Source organism: Rosa chinensis, chromosome 6, assembly GCF_002994745.2.
Source record: "Rosa chinensis cultivar Old Blush chromosome 6, RchiOBHm-V2, whole genome shotgun sequence".
In the NCBI taxonomy this organism is placed as follows: domain Eukaryota; kingdom Viridiplantae; phylum Streptophyta; class Magnoliopsida; order Rosales; family Rosaceae; genus Rosa; species Rosa chinensis.
The window spans coordinates 20,131,182-20,148,037 of NC_037093.1; the positions used below are offsets into that span (position 1 = coordinate 20,131,182).

Consider the following 16,856-nt stretch of genomic DNA (forward strand, 5'->3'; position numbering starts at 1 on the left):
GAAGAATTCAATATTCCATTAATGTGTATGAACATGTAAAATATTGGTAGTTGTATATGTGGATCTTATGGCCATATAACATGCACAATAGATGGTGGCAAGTGTAATGGGTGTCCCAAGAAAATTGTGGGAGTAGTCCCGGTGACATAGTATGAAGAGTTTGTGAACTTGGGGCTTAAGTAAAGCATGTTGGATATGATCGAGCAATTAGCGTGTAGTTGAGCAAGTTGGGTGTGTAGGCGCTGTGCGAGCATGCGGGGGCGTGGCCCAAGCGCAAGTCGTGGCCATACTCGATACCCAAGCGCAAGTCGTGGCCATACTCGATACCCAAGCGAGTCGTAACCCGAGCAAATCGTTTATCCGAGCATGTTTAATTAAGTCATAAGTATCACAAGTTTCTAGATGAACGTCACATGAAAGTGAATTTAAGCATGTATGTGTGTAGCATGTATTTGTAGTAAAGTTGCTAATAACATTTTGTAGGCATGCTTAAGGGTCATGGAGACATGTATAGCCATGGCAAAGGCTCTAATTGTAAGAGCGTAAGAGATAAGATATAGTGACTTATCTTATGCCGATTTGGAGGCTAGCAGAGTTGGCCGAGCATGACTGTCCATTGCTTGTGGCGGATAAAGTATTCCGATGATGTATGTCAACTCGTAGTTGTGGTTGAATGCTCCATAGAAATAATTGAATTTCCTTAGAACAAAATAGGTGATTAATATGTGGATTTGTAAAATCAACACTAGTATTTTGCATGTATATTTTGCATATGTACTTTGATAAAATTTTAAGCAAAGTGTATATGAAAAAAATGTAGTCGGCAACAAATGGCATGTTTGATTGTGTGCATTTAGTGTGGATTTGAAAGTGATAGTGAAATGTCAAAGAAGCATTGTACTAGATTGGGTGGTAGCATAGTGCACATATGTGGGCGTTAGGATAAAGTTTGATAAAATTGGCAATTTAATTGAACGTGGATATGCTTTGCATGCATATCAGTGTGAAATTTTGGACCCAGCCACATATGCTTGGTTGACGTCCCTAGCTAGTTCGTTTGTGGGCATGTTCTGTTTAGTCAAGTTGGACCACAACTATATAAATATATATATATATATGCATAATTTATGTGCTTCTACCACATGCATAATTAGGGCAAGAAGTTCTGACATGTTTATTCATTTGATAATTAGCTCCACAATAAAGGTGCATGTGTTCATAATTGATGGAAATGGCACAAGTGGCCCATGCATAAAGAGATATATATGTGTGTGTGGAGTGTATGCAGGCAGGTGTCTCCAAACGCAGAAGCACGTGGTGTTTGGGCAAATTATGCAAGAAAAAAGCAAAAGCTCCCAAATTATGCACAAAGCAGAAGCACGTGGTACTTGAATAGGAAGGAAGAGATTATAAATTGAAGGGAAACTTAGCTTTCCGGTGTACAGAGCAAATTGATCAATGGCTGGGTGCTAAGAACATAGCCCAGATAGCGTTGTTGCTTGAATGCTTGGTGCCTGCTGCAGTTGAGATCTATTGAGCATCCTGGTGAAGTGAGCGGACTAACTCAGGTCAAGTGAAGATGCAGGTGTGGTGATGAGCTGATGATCATTGTTCACCGCCGATGATGGAGTTGCCATGGGTGCCCATGGTGGATTTGCATTTGGCAGTCGTGGTGGGGCTGTGTGGTCTGTGGTCAGTGTGGTGCCGAGCGGAGCTTTAGCTAGCCGAGGTGCTCTGCTGGCGGATGACCCCTAGCGGTTTAGCGGAGGTCGAAAGTTTGGCGGTGCTGTGGCCAGCGGATCTCTAGTCAGTGGCGAAACTAGGGGTGAAGCTCAGCGGAGGAGTTCGGCGGAGCGGAGCCTTGGCTAGCGGTGGTTCTCAGTGGAGGCTCCTAGCGGTAGTGTCTTGCTTAGAGGGAGATGGAGTTCAGCGGTGCTTGGCCAACGGTAATGCTCGGAGGTGGCTTTTAGCGGTGCATCTCGGCGGTGAAGTTTAGCGGTGAACTTGTAGGGAGCTCGACCGTGAAGTTCGGCGGTGAACTTCCAGCGGCAATGGTAGCGGAACGGAGCTCCTAGCCAGCGGTGTATAGTTCAATGGGGGCGCTGATGATGACTAAAGAACGCCAAAGTGAATCTCTGGGTGTCCAGAGCAAATTGGCAAAAAAATTTATTTTATTTTACCAACCTTCATCAGCGTTGACCAACCTTAATGGTGTTGACCGGAGTTGACCGATCCTGATGGGCGTTGACCGGAGTTGACCAGCCCTAAATGACGTTGACCGGCCCTTGATTGGTGTTGACTGAGCTCAAGTTTTGAGCGGGTGTTGCGTTGACTTCGTTTTGACTTGAAACCCTACAATTTTGCAAGCACTGGGAACAAATTTATGTTTGAATTTTTTTTGTTACCGCCAAGGATGGATAGCGGTGGATGTAAGGCTTGATTGAGAATACAAGGTATGGAAGGCCGAGTGCTTCTAGCGCCAATGTTAACATTAGAGATCCGAGGGGTCTCTAGTTAGCTTTAGAGAGAGAGAGAGACACACACACACACACACACACAAGAAGTATAGTGGTTCGTCTCCTGCCTTAGCGGGAGACTATGTCCACTTGAAAAGCTTAACTATGTGTGTTGGGCCTCGCAGCCCAGGATGATTACATGAGATGTAATGGAGTGTGTTGAGTTGTGGGAGGAGGCATTCCTTTTATAGGTGAAGGAATGCTCTTCCTTTACATGGTTTCCGATGTGGGACTCAAATATCACTATTCTAGTATAGAAAAGCTATGTTGTGAGGGCAACTTGGCAAGAACGGAAAGGTGGCTTCCCGGTGACGTATTTACCACTTCCGGATACCGTAGCGTAGCTTGAACATAGGGCTACAAGATGCAAGTAGCGGTTGGATCTCATGAGGGTGTTGTTTATGCTTGGTGAGGTAGCAAACTAGCCTTGCTAGTAGAGGTATCTACACCTGCTATCCAATGTTCATGACCTGCATTTGATTGAAATCTTGAAAGTATGTTTACTGCAAATGAAATGCAAGCCTTGTACAAATCTGAGCATACATCAAGCTCCCCGCTAATCTTGCATAAGACACATTTTTTATGCTTTCTGTTTCCAACATACTCTTAGGACACTGACCCTTGTGCAGCCCATCTCCTTTAGATATTAGTGCATCACCTGATTTGCAACCTTGCATACCAAATCTCTGCAATATCTTTTCCACATAATTTTTCTGAGATAAACCTAAAGCATATTGCTTTCTATTTCTGGTTATCTCAATCCCTAACACATACTGTGCTTCTCCCATGTCTTTCATGTCAAACTGCCTTAACAGAAAAGCTTTTGTTTCTTTCAACAAGCAAATGTTACTTCTTGTAAGTAAAAATATCATCAACATACAGAATGAGCAAAATAAAATTGCTCCCACTGGTCTTAAGATAAATACACTCATCTAATTTATTTTCCACAAAATCAGATTAAGTGATTACCTTATCAAACTTGAGGTACCATTGCCTGGAAGCTTGCTTAGACCATATATTGATTTCTGGGGCTTACAAACCTTGCTTTCATGTTCTACAAATTCATCTGGCTACAACATATAAATTTCTTCATGTAAGTCACCATTCAAAAATGCAGTCATGACATCCATCTGGTGCAATTCAAGATCAAAGTGTGCCACTAGGGCCATGATAACTCTGAATACATCCTTGGTTGAGACTGGAGAGAAAGTCTCATTATAGTCAATTCCTTCCTTCTGATTGTAGCCTTTAGCCACCGATCCAGCTTTGCATCTTTCGATCTAGCCAAATGCATCCCTTTTTGTTTTAAACACTCATTTACATCCTATAGGCTTGGCATTGAATGATTTATCAACCAAAGTCCACACACCATTTTGTGTCATGCTTTGAAGCTCATCCTCCATTGCCAACCTCCACTTTGCACTATTCACAGATTTCATAGCTTCTACAACTGATATGAGATTAATATCAGTAAAAGTTAATAAAATCAAGGGGATTTTGACCATTTACCCTAATTTTAGGGACTTTTTCCCCCCTTACAACATCCCCGTCCCGCACTACGGATGAGGATGGAGGCCAGTAGAGGAAGGCGATCAACGAGAGAGTAAAGGAGTGGAGCTACCAGAAAGACCAAAAAGAGATTCTGAAACGATGGCGTCTGCTACTGCTATTGCTGCGGTGTACCGAACCGATTCTGCATCCCAAATCCACTAGTGGAGGGAGCTTGTGGCTGAGTTGAGGTCGTACTCGATGCAACTGGAGAAGTAGCTGGCCATGTCGCCGTGAAAATTTCTCCGGCCCACGATATGTACGTACAAATATATATATATATATATATATATATATGTGTGTGTGTGTGTGTGTGTGTGTGTGTGTGTGTGGAGAGAGAGAGAGAGAGAGAATGACATAAAATGCAGTTTATTAATTAGGTTTAGGGTAAAATTGACATTTTATTTTAAATTATATAGGAATAAAATTCTGTTGCTGGGATAAGTGAGATAATTTTGACTCATTTTAGTGCTTTGAGTCAAGGACCCTAAAATCAAGTCTATGAAAATGTATAAAGTGCTTAATCGGATGTCTTTACATTGACCCTTTGCTAATCACATACATATGACTATTAGGTGTAACTATTCTTTTTATGACTAACTAGCCTTCCTACACGCGCTTCGCGCGTGCGGAAGGACTTGTCAATTGTTCATTTATGTCAGTGGTTAATAATCAGGCATCTTCAACCTCAATCACAAAAAGCTACCATTTTCATAAATAACTGAAGAATTAGATTGGAAATGTATCCGATAAAGACCTATTAACATTGATCTGCAAGAAGAAACACAAAGTTAGAACTTTGCATTAGGAAAAGATGAAATCATTATCTCTCTTGAAAACCTTGTAGAGAGCATAATAATTTTGAAAGAAATATAAGTCAAAAGTACTTCATAATATCCCCAGGAGAATGAGAAGGAAATATGACCTGAATGCCTACTTAAAATATGTAACCTATCAGAAACTTAACCATGCCATTTTGACATCATTTGACGTTACGATTTCTCCTTCTCTCGTTCACTGCCACGAAAGAACACAATTTTATTAAGATCACAAAGAAAGAGCATCTCAGCTTCAATAGTTTCCAGGTCTGATCAAGTTCTTCATCACACATTAAAATTCTATATAACAACATTTTGAGGAACAAAAATGCAAATACTATTTCCAACTCTTTCAAAATCTTAGCAGTTACTACCCCATCATTTTAAAAAGATTACAATACCTATTTCAAATATCTCCTGGTGTAAACAAAAGCCAACCATTACCAATAAGATTACATCACTACTGAAAGACAATGCCACTTTTAGTTCACAACATACAAAAAAGAGATATACCCAACTCAGCATCAACAATTTCCAGGTCTGATCAAGTTCTCCATCACACATTAAAATTCTATATAACAACATTTTGAGAACAAAAATGCAAATATTTCCAACTCTTTCAAAATCTTACCAGTTACCACCCCACCATTTCCAAAAAATTACAATACCTGTTTCAAATGTCTCCTGGTGTAAATAAAAGCCAAACATTACCAATAAGAAGATTGCATCACATCACTATCGAAATACAATGCCACTTTTAGTTCAGAACATACAAAAAAGAGTTCCAAACTGAAACTCACTTCAGAACAGACACAAAGTTTTTCCTTTTCAACTTACGATGCACTTTGTACCAGCACATAAATGATTAACCTTTATAGGCAGCCAAAACACATACCCTTTGAATTACAAATCCCCAAATAAGCCAAAGAACAACAAATCCAAAATCTTCAACACAAATCACCCAGTTTTAATTTAGAAGTGCTCACATTGAATTTTCAAAACCACATCCATTGTTTAACAGATTCTAAATGGTAAATTCCAAACCAATCCACAGACAATTAATTTAAAAATATATATACTTCTCAATGCAACCACAAATAACCACACACCCAGAAGCAGAACTCGTATGCTTTTTGGTTTCTTATCTTCTTATATCACTCCAACCATACATTGATACCATTCAGATTCAAAGATATCTCCCAAAGGGGGGAAGTTTCAGACTTAAGGCAAAACAACAGGAAGCTCTATCGAGCAAAGTAAAAAGAGCCAGTCAATAGCCACCATTAGCAAAACAGAGATATACCCATTAAAGAAAACCGTAAGAACAACAACAAAGAGAGCAAGAAACATCCTCAGATGAAGGATCGATCCTCGACTTGGTCTCAGACAATATAATTCGTATAATTAGCATTAAGCATCAATTCCATAGATCATGAATCAATGACAGGGGATTATATGAATTTTTTATTGTAAAAATTGTACCTTTCTCTTCTCTGCCTTTTCCCGTCTCCCTCTTCTTCTTCTTCATTTCTTTTCTTCTGTTTCTTCCTTTCTCCCATTTTCTTTCTTCCTCTGAATTTCTTCTTGTTTCCTCATCGATAGCCACGTCCCCTCTGTGTCGGCAAACCCCAGAACCATCCATCTCTTTCTAAGTCTCTATTTTCTCTGTAAATCATGGGCAATATCAAGGGCAAAATGGGAAGTTCGAAAGTTTCCCCAAAGATGAACAGTAACACCCTCTTCGCTTTATTAATAGAGATTAAGATCTACTGACATGTATAGAAATATACAGAAGTTTCTCCTACTTGGTTAGTTTCTATATATATTTCCTAAATTACAAACACACACACACATATAGACATACACACAAATTTCAAAAAGAATATATTTTGTCACAGTACTCGTCTTTTTTTTATTGATGGCTTTTGTTCCTAATACGAATTTTAGTTTCTTTTATTTTCAGCATTATGCTCATTCGATCGCAGATGGGTTGTGGGTGCTTTCAAATTGATAATTGAGTTGTTTTTATAGTTGGATTGTCGGACTTTATTTGTTGCTGTCGTCCTTCTTGCAGGCAAGTTCCTCGAACAACAAGAGATGGATCTATGTTTGGATAGCGTCTTCTAGTCGGTTTCTACTCCTAACTCGCCAACTCGGGGTCTTGGTGTAGCGTCTTCTAATAATAAAAGGAAATCCGTTTCAATGAAGGGATTACCTTACACACTCCACGGACTCCTCTAAGGGGTGGTTTCCTTTGTGGTCTAGGAACTTTTTAGTTGCAGTGGGTGGCTACGATTATGTTTGATCTGCATATTTCTTGAAAGTTTTCTCTTGAACTGGCAGTACATATCTCTGAGACCGAGTGAAAATGCCTAATCAACGCCCCATTTAATAGGTGCTTCATTGGTAGACCTATCATAATGCTACAACCAATCGAAGTTGGTATAGTCCTTTGTCGCAGACGATAAGATAAGGGTCTTACCTCCCTTGACCTTACTCGATGAAATTATATGATGTCTTGTTGATGTTGAGTTAAAAATAAGTATGCGGGTATGCTGTTCTTATCATACTACACCAGCAACAATGACTACTCATCACGGATTTGAACTAGAATTCATCACGTGTATTCACTTATTAAGAGATGGAGATTGCCGAAGCACATTGTTTCCTACGTAGGTCTTGAATAACTCAGCTGGTATGCCTATTTATTTCCTCATAATGTATGGGAGAATTTATAACTCTGTTTTTAGTATTTTAGACATAGACGCGCGTAGAAGTAGTTCCTTGATCTGTCTCTGAATTAGACATTGTTAAGCGGACTTGTAAAGTAGGCCATTTTTGTGCAAGCCTGCAAGGTCATGGACTCGTGAAATGTTCCCAACGCCTCTCTGGATCAGCATCATACTGGAATGGATCAATGGAAAGAATTTGGAGTAGAGAATCCTTTGGGCTAAGCAACCTGTTACTCAGAAAATGGAGAAACAATTACTTGCTCATTAGACATTTGGTCCCAAAACTCATCAAATTAGATAAAATTGTCATGTAACTATTGATTTTGCCTTTGGATGATGTTGATTTTGATAAAAGTAGTTTGAAAAACCCAAGTTCAACATTTAAGAACAGATTCTGCTCTATATTTATACCTATTCTACTAAAGGGGACTGAAAACCTGTTCCATCAATGTATTGGAACCCAATTCTCAAATTCGACACTTTCTTCGAGGGTTCAAATCCAATCCATTAACACAAAATCAGAATATCTATTAACATTATATTCAAGCAGATTTGAAATCTCAGATTCCTGCTACAATTGTCCAGAGAAGAAAGGAAAAAGAAAACCAAGAACTTAATACCCACAGAAAATCGATCACACCAAAAGAGAGAATATGAAACATGTATGTATAAAAGAGGGTGCTCAGAATGAGTATGAATGGATGAGAAGGTTTGTCCTCATAATAAAATCAGATTAACGAGATTATAATTCTCATCATCATCGCACCCTTACACTAGAAACATAGAACTAAGAGATAGATAGAAGAAAACAAACAGACACTACAAGCGTAGAACTGAAAAGAAAGATACATGAAAACAGAGAGATCACTCTAGAGCTGGAACTGGGTTGTTGGCGGAGGAGAATGAGCGTATTAGGGATTTAGGGTTTCAGTTGCTTACTAGTATTTATAGCCAAACGATAAGGACTGACGCCCACGGCCCACCCATTGGACCTAGCCCATTAAATGCACCCATGGGCTTCATTTATACCAAGACCAATTAAAGAGGGCTGTGCACTGCAAAGAAACCGTGAATAGAAAGGGAAAATCGTCCAAACAATGTCTGAACTTTTCCAGATTATTAATTTTCATACCTATACTTTGAAAAATGTCAAAATGGTATCTGAAGATTCTACCCCGACCCAATTTCCGTACCTAGGAACAGTAAAATCGTCAACTCCGTTAAATTTCGAGGGGTAAATCTGGCACTTCATGTATTCCAGTACAGTGAATCAAAGAGTGGAGAAGAGGGCCGTTGGATTTCAAAATGGACTGATGGGATGACACGTGTCCTCTTAAATGCCTCCCTCTCACGCGCTCCATCACGGTGCCCGTCAGTGGCGCCTTGTGCTTCAAAATCACACTTTAATGGCGAAGAAGCACGTCAAAGATAACCCCCTACCGCTCTCTCAGTTCGGTGTCTTGGTAGCGCAATGGAGTCCATAGTCTCCTCCGCTACCCAGAAGCCACCGGAGCCACTCCTATGCTTCGATCTCATCTCCGCTATCGTCAAAGAGCCCAAGGTCCCTCTGCATATGCTATTAAGATTGAACTCTTCATTGATAATTGGCTTGAAGTTCTGTTTCTTTGTAGTTTTTGCTATGGAAAATGGATTTGATTTGTGTTATTGTGGAAATGGTGAACTGCAGGAGATGGGCAGCCATGGGAGTGGAAGAGGGAGAAAGGGAGAACAGAGGAGTAAGAACTGAAGAAGAAGAACAGAAAGGGGAGGGGGGAAAACATGTGTTGGACCCAGAGTGGGCCACACAGCACTTGATTAGGAAGCACTGCCCATGGCAGCCAAGTATTTTCCTTTCAAAATCAGCTTTCTGAACTTTTCATTGATCCATGGAATCAAAATTCACAAGCAAGAGGTTGAGTTAAAGAAGGAGCTGAAACACCTGCACAAAATTAAGGACGACAATTACAAAATCCAAATTGGACCCAGAAGCACAAAATTAATCTTGATGCTGGATTTTTCTTTCTCAATCAAACTTCATGGTTGTTCAACAATCTAAGTGCTGGAATATTGATCGCATGGAACTAAAGCCACAAGATTAATGGATTTAAACTCACAGTAAGGATTTTGTTTACTAATCTAGTCTTCAACATGGTTGTTCTTGATCCAGATTAGGAAGAAACTCTCAAACTCAAGTATAAGGATCAATCAACACATATACATCCATTTCAACTCTTCGATCCAAAACCAGTTCTTTCCAACACCATAAATCAACAACAATAACAAATCCTTGACAATTGGATTCTTCAACAAAAATCCAAAACTCTTCATTGGACCTAGAAGCACCAGAATCCCGCACAAAACCAAGAAGTACGACGAGATCGGCGTCGTAAAGCTCGTAAAGCCCCAAATCCGGTGGCCGGAGCACCAATCCCAGCTCGCAAAGCCCAAAACCCGAATCCAGTGGCTGTCGAAATCGCCCTCCTGCAACTTGGACAGTAGATCGTCGTCGCTCAAGTCCTGTAAGCCCAGAAGAGTCGAGTTCCTCTTGAGGTTCTCGAACGTGATGACCCCCTTGACAGGATCTATCAAAAGATTGAACCCATTATAGAGCTTGCCGATCAAACCATCCCGCCGACCTTGTCGGCCATAGTGGGCAGCAAGTCTTGGAAATTTGCTTGTGCGTTTTGCTGAGGAGAAGCCATTGATGATTTGGGAGATGAAAGAGAGAAAAGAGCCAGAGCTTGATGTAGTTCTTCCTCTGGGGCTACAACTTCACTGACGAGGTTAACGTTTGAGAGCTAGGACCAGGTAAAGGGTTCTCTATAGAGCTCCACATCTTATCCAAACCACATGAAGTGCCAGATTTACCCCTCAAAATTTAACGGAGTTGACGATTTTACTGTTCCTAGGTACGGAAATTGGGTCGGGGTAGAATCTTCAGGTACCATTTTGACATTTTTCAAAGTATAGGCATGAAAATTAATAGTCTGGAAAAGTTCAGACACTGTTTGGACGATTTTCCCGAATAGAAATTCAAAACTTTCTTTTAAATGTGAACGAATCAACCGGAAAGCTGTGACATATTGGTTATTTAAAATAATTAAATTATTCAAGTCACAGATTAGAATCTCTCATTAGATGGGTAATAGAGAAGATCACCAAGATTTCGGGATCCGCTAAGGTGGGAAAAACATTGTTGTTTCTATTCAAAAAAAAAAAAAACTTGCATTCGAATCTTGAGGTAAGTTCCTTCTCCTTTTCTTTTACTAGAAGTCAAGCGTGTAAATAATCTTTCAATGTTGCAAAAATTCTTACTTTTTTACACTAGTGCGTCCTCTGTTCTTTACTATTGGTGATTGTTGTTGAACAACGACACATGCTTAAGATTGAACAATAATAGGGTTTAAATTGTTGTTGAGTGCATATATTTGTATTCCACTTTCAATAATTGTATGATCTTCTGTAATGCAAAATTTTAGCATGGTGTTCTGCCAATTTATGTGTTGACCGTTTGTGAAAATGTCTAACTATTTGTGAAAATGTCTAACTGAACCTGTTCTTTCCAAGTGTGAATTTTGATGGCAATTCCTCGAGTGTTATATGATTAAGTCACTTTCAGCTCCTACAATACGGGGGAAAAAAAAAACTCTTGTGCTCTTGTTACCGAATAACTCTTCATCCACATCGGAAGAGCTTTAACCCTAGGCGGCTCTCTTAGGGTTGGCTTTTTCAGGCAAGCGGCGGCGACTTGGGCTTGTCTCCAATTGCGTAGCGGCCTTTGTCTTCGAGTCTAAAGAACGATGGTGACTGTTTTCTTTGTAAGTTCGTCAGCGGCAATCTTTGGACGAGATATCAGAGAGACTGAGGAGGAAGGGAAGATCTCGGGGTCTTCTTTTGGGTTTTGAAGTGAGGTGACGGTGGCTGCGAAGTTGATGTCGACAAGTAGTAGCGACAACTTTGAGTTGCAGGTGAGGATCCAGGTCATGTTCTAGGTCGTAGTGAAGGTAGCGGCAGATAGCAACTTTGATAGCAACGAAATTACGGTGCGCCGTCTTGGCTGGAGTGCGGTGGTGCTAGTCATGTCCTAGCAGCCCATCCGACCGTCGAATTGCGGAAGCATTTGTCTGGCCCAGTTTGAATAGGAAAGGGAAGGGTTGGGCTGTGGGCTTTTGGGCCTACGACTTAATTCTCATTTTTTGCAATATTTGTTGGGTTTTTCCCTAATTGCCTAGTTTGATTAATTTAGAATAATGTATATGCTACTTAAGGGTGTCTCTATAAGCCTTCATAGAAGTGCTTGACTTTACAGTACCACAATTGCATGCTCGGCCTGTAAAGTTAGGTAGTTTAGATTGCCTACAAAGCGAGGTATTTTTTATTAGCATAGACTACTTAGCGCTATAATTGTTGAAACATAGTCGTTCTTGTACTATTCTTATCTATGAAACAGGGGCATACAATTGGTATGTACTCTTTATTTCAAAACTGAGAAAAAAATTAAATTGTTTAAGGACAGCTAGTTTGTGTGTCTGACTCAAACTCTGATTACTTGTCTGAGTTGTAATATGCTGGGTTAGTCTTACCGATATCTATGGAGATATTTGAATCATTGTATGATTTAGTGACCTTGTAAGACGCAGATTCTTTGCTTGTAATCCACTATATAAAGAGACCCATATTATCAATGGGACAAAATACTGTTTACTCCCTATACTTATAGGGAGTCGACGTTTCAATCCCTCACATTTCAATTTCACCTAAAAACTCCCTAAACGTTCTACTTTCACCCAATTAGTCCTTACCGTCAATTTTCCATCAAATTCTCTGTTAACTTGCTGACGTGGCATCCCTTACATGTCGAAATGTCTATTATACCCTCACTTTTTTCTTTTCTTTTATATTTATTTTTTCTCTCTTTTTTTTTCTTTTTTCTTTTTTTTTTCTTTTTCCCTATTCTCCTTCCAGCTCTCTCGTCCTCCGTTTATCTCCATCCTTCCAAAAACGAACACAGCTCTCTCTCCATCAATTCAACCTCCACACTAGTACTGGCCAAAACCTCCACACTAGTAAAGGAATCCAAACCCAGGTAACAAATCATCGATCTGTGTTCTATATTCTGTTTTGCTTTCTCAAACCAAATGGAGGTTTCTGAGGAGGTGGTGGGGAACCTGACGACGATCTCCGTGGCAGCCATCACCAGGATCAAGGCCTACGGGGTCGTGTCTGGTCAGAGCTTCGGCGGCGGGATTTGCTGGCATGGTGTCGCCGTCCGGCATCATAAAAAACTGGCTTGTTAAAAACGGGGTCGGAATCGGCGACCTTGGAGGCTGAATCAGTGGGCTCACCATACATGGAATCCAAGTTGAAAGGTTCGGAGCCGGCAGAATTGCTGGAAAACATGGCCGAGCCGCCGAAGATGTTATGAAAGTCCTAGGCTTTCGGGGCTCCGAAGTTCGGGTCGTGATCATTTGAGAAGAAAGGTATCACCCCTTTTGCAGATTTGATGTTATTTCTCAGTTGGGTGAATACCCTTTTCGACTTTTGTGTCCACACTGTAAGCTTTGAATTCGAGTGTAGAAATTGAATTTGATTCTCATGATTTTCTGGGTTGTGCATTATATGTTCTGGCTTACAGTGGTTTTGATTTTCATGATTTTCTGGGTTGTGGATTATATGTTCTAGCTTATAGTGGTTTTGATTCTCATGATTCTCTGGGTTGTGGATTAGCAGCTATGAAAAGTTAGGCTGTAAAAACAATGGAGGATCTGGAGAGGCAGATGTGGAAATATATGAGAAGTTAATGGAGGCTAATCATGTTGAAGAAAGATAATCCGACCTCTCCTCTCCTTTGCTCTCTCTACCCTTTTTGTTTTTTTTTTGAGTTTTGAATCTTTCTCTTCTTCATTGAAGGTCTGGAGATGGAGAGAGAGCTGGGTTCGTTTTTGAAAGAAGAAGATAGAGATAAACAGAGGAGGAGAGAGCTGGAAGAAGAATAGGTAAAAAGAAAAAAGGAAAAATAAGAGAGAGAAAAAATAAATATAAAAGAAAAGAAAAAAGTGAGGGTATAATAGACATTTCAGTGTGTAAGGGATGCCACGTCAGCAATTTAACAGAGATTTTGACGGAGAATTGACGGCAAGGACCAATTGGGTGAAATTAGAAAGTTTAGGGAGTTTTTAGGTGAAATTGAAATGTGAGGGACTGAAACGTCGACTCCCTATAAGTATAGGGAGTAAACAGTATTTTGTCCTTATCAATGAAAGTACAACTCATTCTCTCCAAATTTCTGATTTCCTAAAACACACTATCAACACGAAGTCCTAACCCTGAAACCCTAATTTTGTAACCTTCAAACCCTAGTTTCCACCGCCGCACACCTTGAAGCCCTCGATCCTAAGGGTCCAGAACCAGTGGCGAAACTACCAGTTCTGCCAGAAAAGCCCCGAACCGGCCATTGGAAAACCTGAACTGGTCTGGTTGGCCTTGCTTGAGCACCCCTGTGCCTGCCTCAGCGCATAGGCCCTGTACAGCCTCCACACAGTCACTGCTTAGCGCTCGCAAGCCTCCGGCCATCGCCAGCCACCAGCGATCCTTCCGGCCACTTTCCAACAATTTCTGGCCATTTTTCCGATGACTCTTTTTCAAGGTAAATTTTTATAAAAGTTCCCGCTTTCAAGTAATTTACTTTCTTTTCTTTTCTCGAGGACTTCCAATATCCCTTCTTCTACCTCCCACTTCTTCTTTTGTGGGAAGAATTAAGCCGAATTGTGAGGGTTCATGTTATCTCCAAGCTTGGAGCTTGTTGAGATCTCCAAACTTAAGGTTTGTAGAGAATATACGATTGATCACACACATCATTGTTTCGATCTAATCCAAGATCTCTTGGAACTGAATTTCTTGGGAGCGATTACGCATCGTGGTAGCTTTTTCGCTCCAAAACTAACCCATTTTCTTGTTCCTTTTCAAGATGAGTAAACTGAGCAAATTGGACTTTGCTATATTGGGGAAAACTGGCTCTGGATATCACAAGTAGGTTCACGATATCCACCAGCATCTCAAGGCTCAAGGAATCCTGGGAATGATTCTTGAGCCTAGCCAAGACGTGCTAACTATTGAGCAAGCTTAAGCTTAGGAAGAAAATAGAGTAGCTTAGAGGGAAATAAGGTGAAAGCCCTCATCTTAAACCCTAATGATTCGCTCCAGTACGAGTATCTGAATAAAAAAGACCCTAGAAGGCTGTGGGTCTCACTCGAAGAACACTTTGGCAACGTCTGTGACTCCTTGCGTCCTGACTAGAAGTGAGATGACATAATCTCCGCTTCTGTGATTTCAAGACTGTTCTTACCTACAACTCAGAAGCATTTCACATTAAATCCTTAATGAAATTCTGTGGTAAAGAGATCACAAATGTGATGTTGATTGAGAGGACTCTCTCTACCTTTTCCGTCTCTGCTTTGATCGTTGCTAAGAACTATCAAATCGATGTTACTGTAGAATGGATCACAAGGTTTCATGACCTCATTGGAGACATGAATGTCGCTAAAAAGCATGACAACATCTTTGTGAAAAACTATAATTCGAGACCCGTGAGAACTAAGTATATTCCGTAGTCCAATTATAGTCGCGCCCCTAAGGAAGGGTGCTAGGAGAGAAACCCTAATCCTCAGGATACTTCAGGACGTTTTGGTCCATATAATTTCTTTACTTGGGAAGGTAACCGCCAAAATAAGCATACATGGAACTGAAGAGGTCAACGTGGAAAGAGAGAGGGAGGCAATGCCTCTGGTCATGTTGGTGACTCCACCAACACTAAGAGCGCTCCATCCTTACAATGCTTTCAAAGCACCTCAATCAAGGGGGCTGAGCACAAAGATTTTTGTCTTTGATGTGGAGTGTCCGGACATTAGGCAAAGGCATGTAATGCATCCTAGAATGTTGCAAATGCATACGTACAAGATGTATATATCGTGAAGCAAGGAAAGCAAACATGGAACAAGAGGATCAAAAAGGTGATCTCGAACTAAGGGTTAAAGACTTCAAATCAGGCCGGGATCAAGAGACTGGCGATTTTGAATAAAGTCTTTATTTTCCAAGAGATGTAATAGGCAATTGCCATATATTTTGTACTAAATGTCATTGGTTTAGTTTTTCTTCAACTAGGCTCATCCAAAGTGAGTATGATGTCTAGAAAGGTTTTAAGATGAGCTTTACTCCGCTGACATTTCTCTACTTACCTGGTCATATTTATTTTGGAGTTACCGAAAGAAGTTAAACGACTACCTTTGTTTTGCATTAGCAAGTTTTGGATTAGATTTTCTTTTGGTCAAAGAAACAATAATGTACACCGTTGGCTTATGAATAAAATTTTTAGTTCTTTTCATTATGACTCCATTTGAGATTCTGAGAATATTACTTTGTGATTACGATGGCTGGGCCATTAAGATTAGTTCAAGGACATGGAATGACCAAAATTCCTCTTACCAAATGGCACCTTGATTACTATCACATAAACCATTTAAGCTCCTAGGGCAAATCGAACCCTATAGAGCTATTCCAGCCAACGGATTCCATGCGGAAATGCATATAGAGAACTGAAAAGAGTTCCTTTGCATTACCTCTAATGATTGCGAACAAAGACACATCTTAGAGAAACTTATGTGTCTCTCTAGTGGACTTTATGTCACCACTATTCGGGCTATTGAGTCCAATCAAGTTATGAGAGAAGATCTCTTGGATTTAGACATATATTGGCTTGTCATGATAGGATAGGTCATTCTAGTCATGATATTATGATCCATCTACTAAAGACTTCACACAGACATCCATTTTTTTTTCCGAGCAAATGAAGCAAGAATCAAATGTTGATTCCTTGACTAAGTGTGACCGCCGCAGCTGCCTCTGGCGCTGCCGCCGTCCATCACCCGCCTAGGGTTGGTGCAGTCCATATCCATGATGCCATGGATGGTGTCCATCATGGTGATGGCGCCATAGGTGATGCTGCAATCACCAACTTTGCTTCTAATAGCGTTTCAGACGCTAAGGCCTAACCAAAATCCTTATTGGTTGCTTCTAAGGCTTCTCGTTCGTTCTACAAAGCCTGTTCCTTATGGAAATTAGGATCGAGACCGTCCTATGCAAAGGATACAAAAATACTCATTCATTTCTTACATAGAATCTGAGGGGATTCTGTGAACTGATTCAACCAACTTGCAGACGTTTAAATATTTCATGATGTTGGTTGA

General features: G+C 40.4%; 1 long non-coding RNA gene and 1 other non-coding gene across 2 annotated transcripts; both read right to left on the minus strand.

Moving 5' to 3' along the window:
- Positions 1-4,581: 4,581 nt before the first annotated feature.
- LOC121049789 lies at positions 4,582-6,636 on the minus strand. The gene is made up of 3 exons (XR_005801340.1): positions 6,365-6,636; positions 4,990-5,081; positions 4,582-4,835 (listed from the first exon to the last, which is right to left on the minus strand). It is a non-coding gene; the product is annotated as an uncharacterized LOC121049789 (long non-coding RNA).
- A 1,658-nt stretch (positions 6,637-8,294) lies between these two features.
- On the minus strand, positions 8,295-8,379 carry LOC112174938. Its single transcript, XR_002926248.1, has one exon. It is a non-coding gene; the product is annotated as a small nucleolar RNA U30 (small nucleolar RNA).
- Between the last annotated feature and the right edge of the window lie 8,477 nt (positions 8,380-16,856).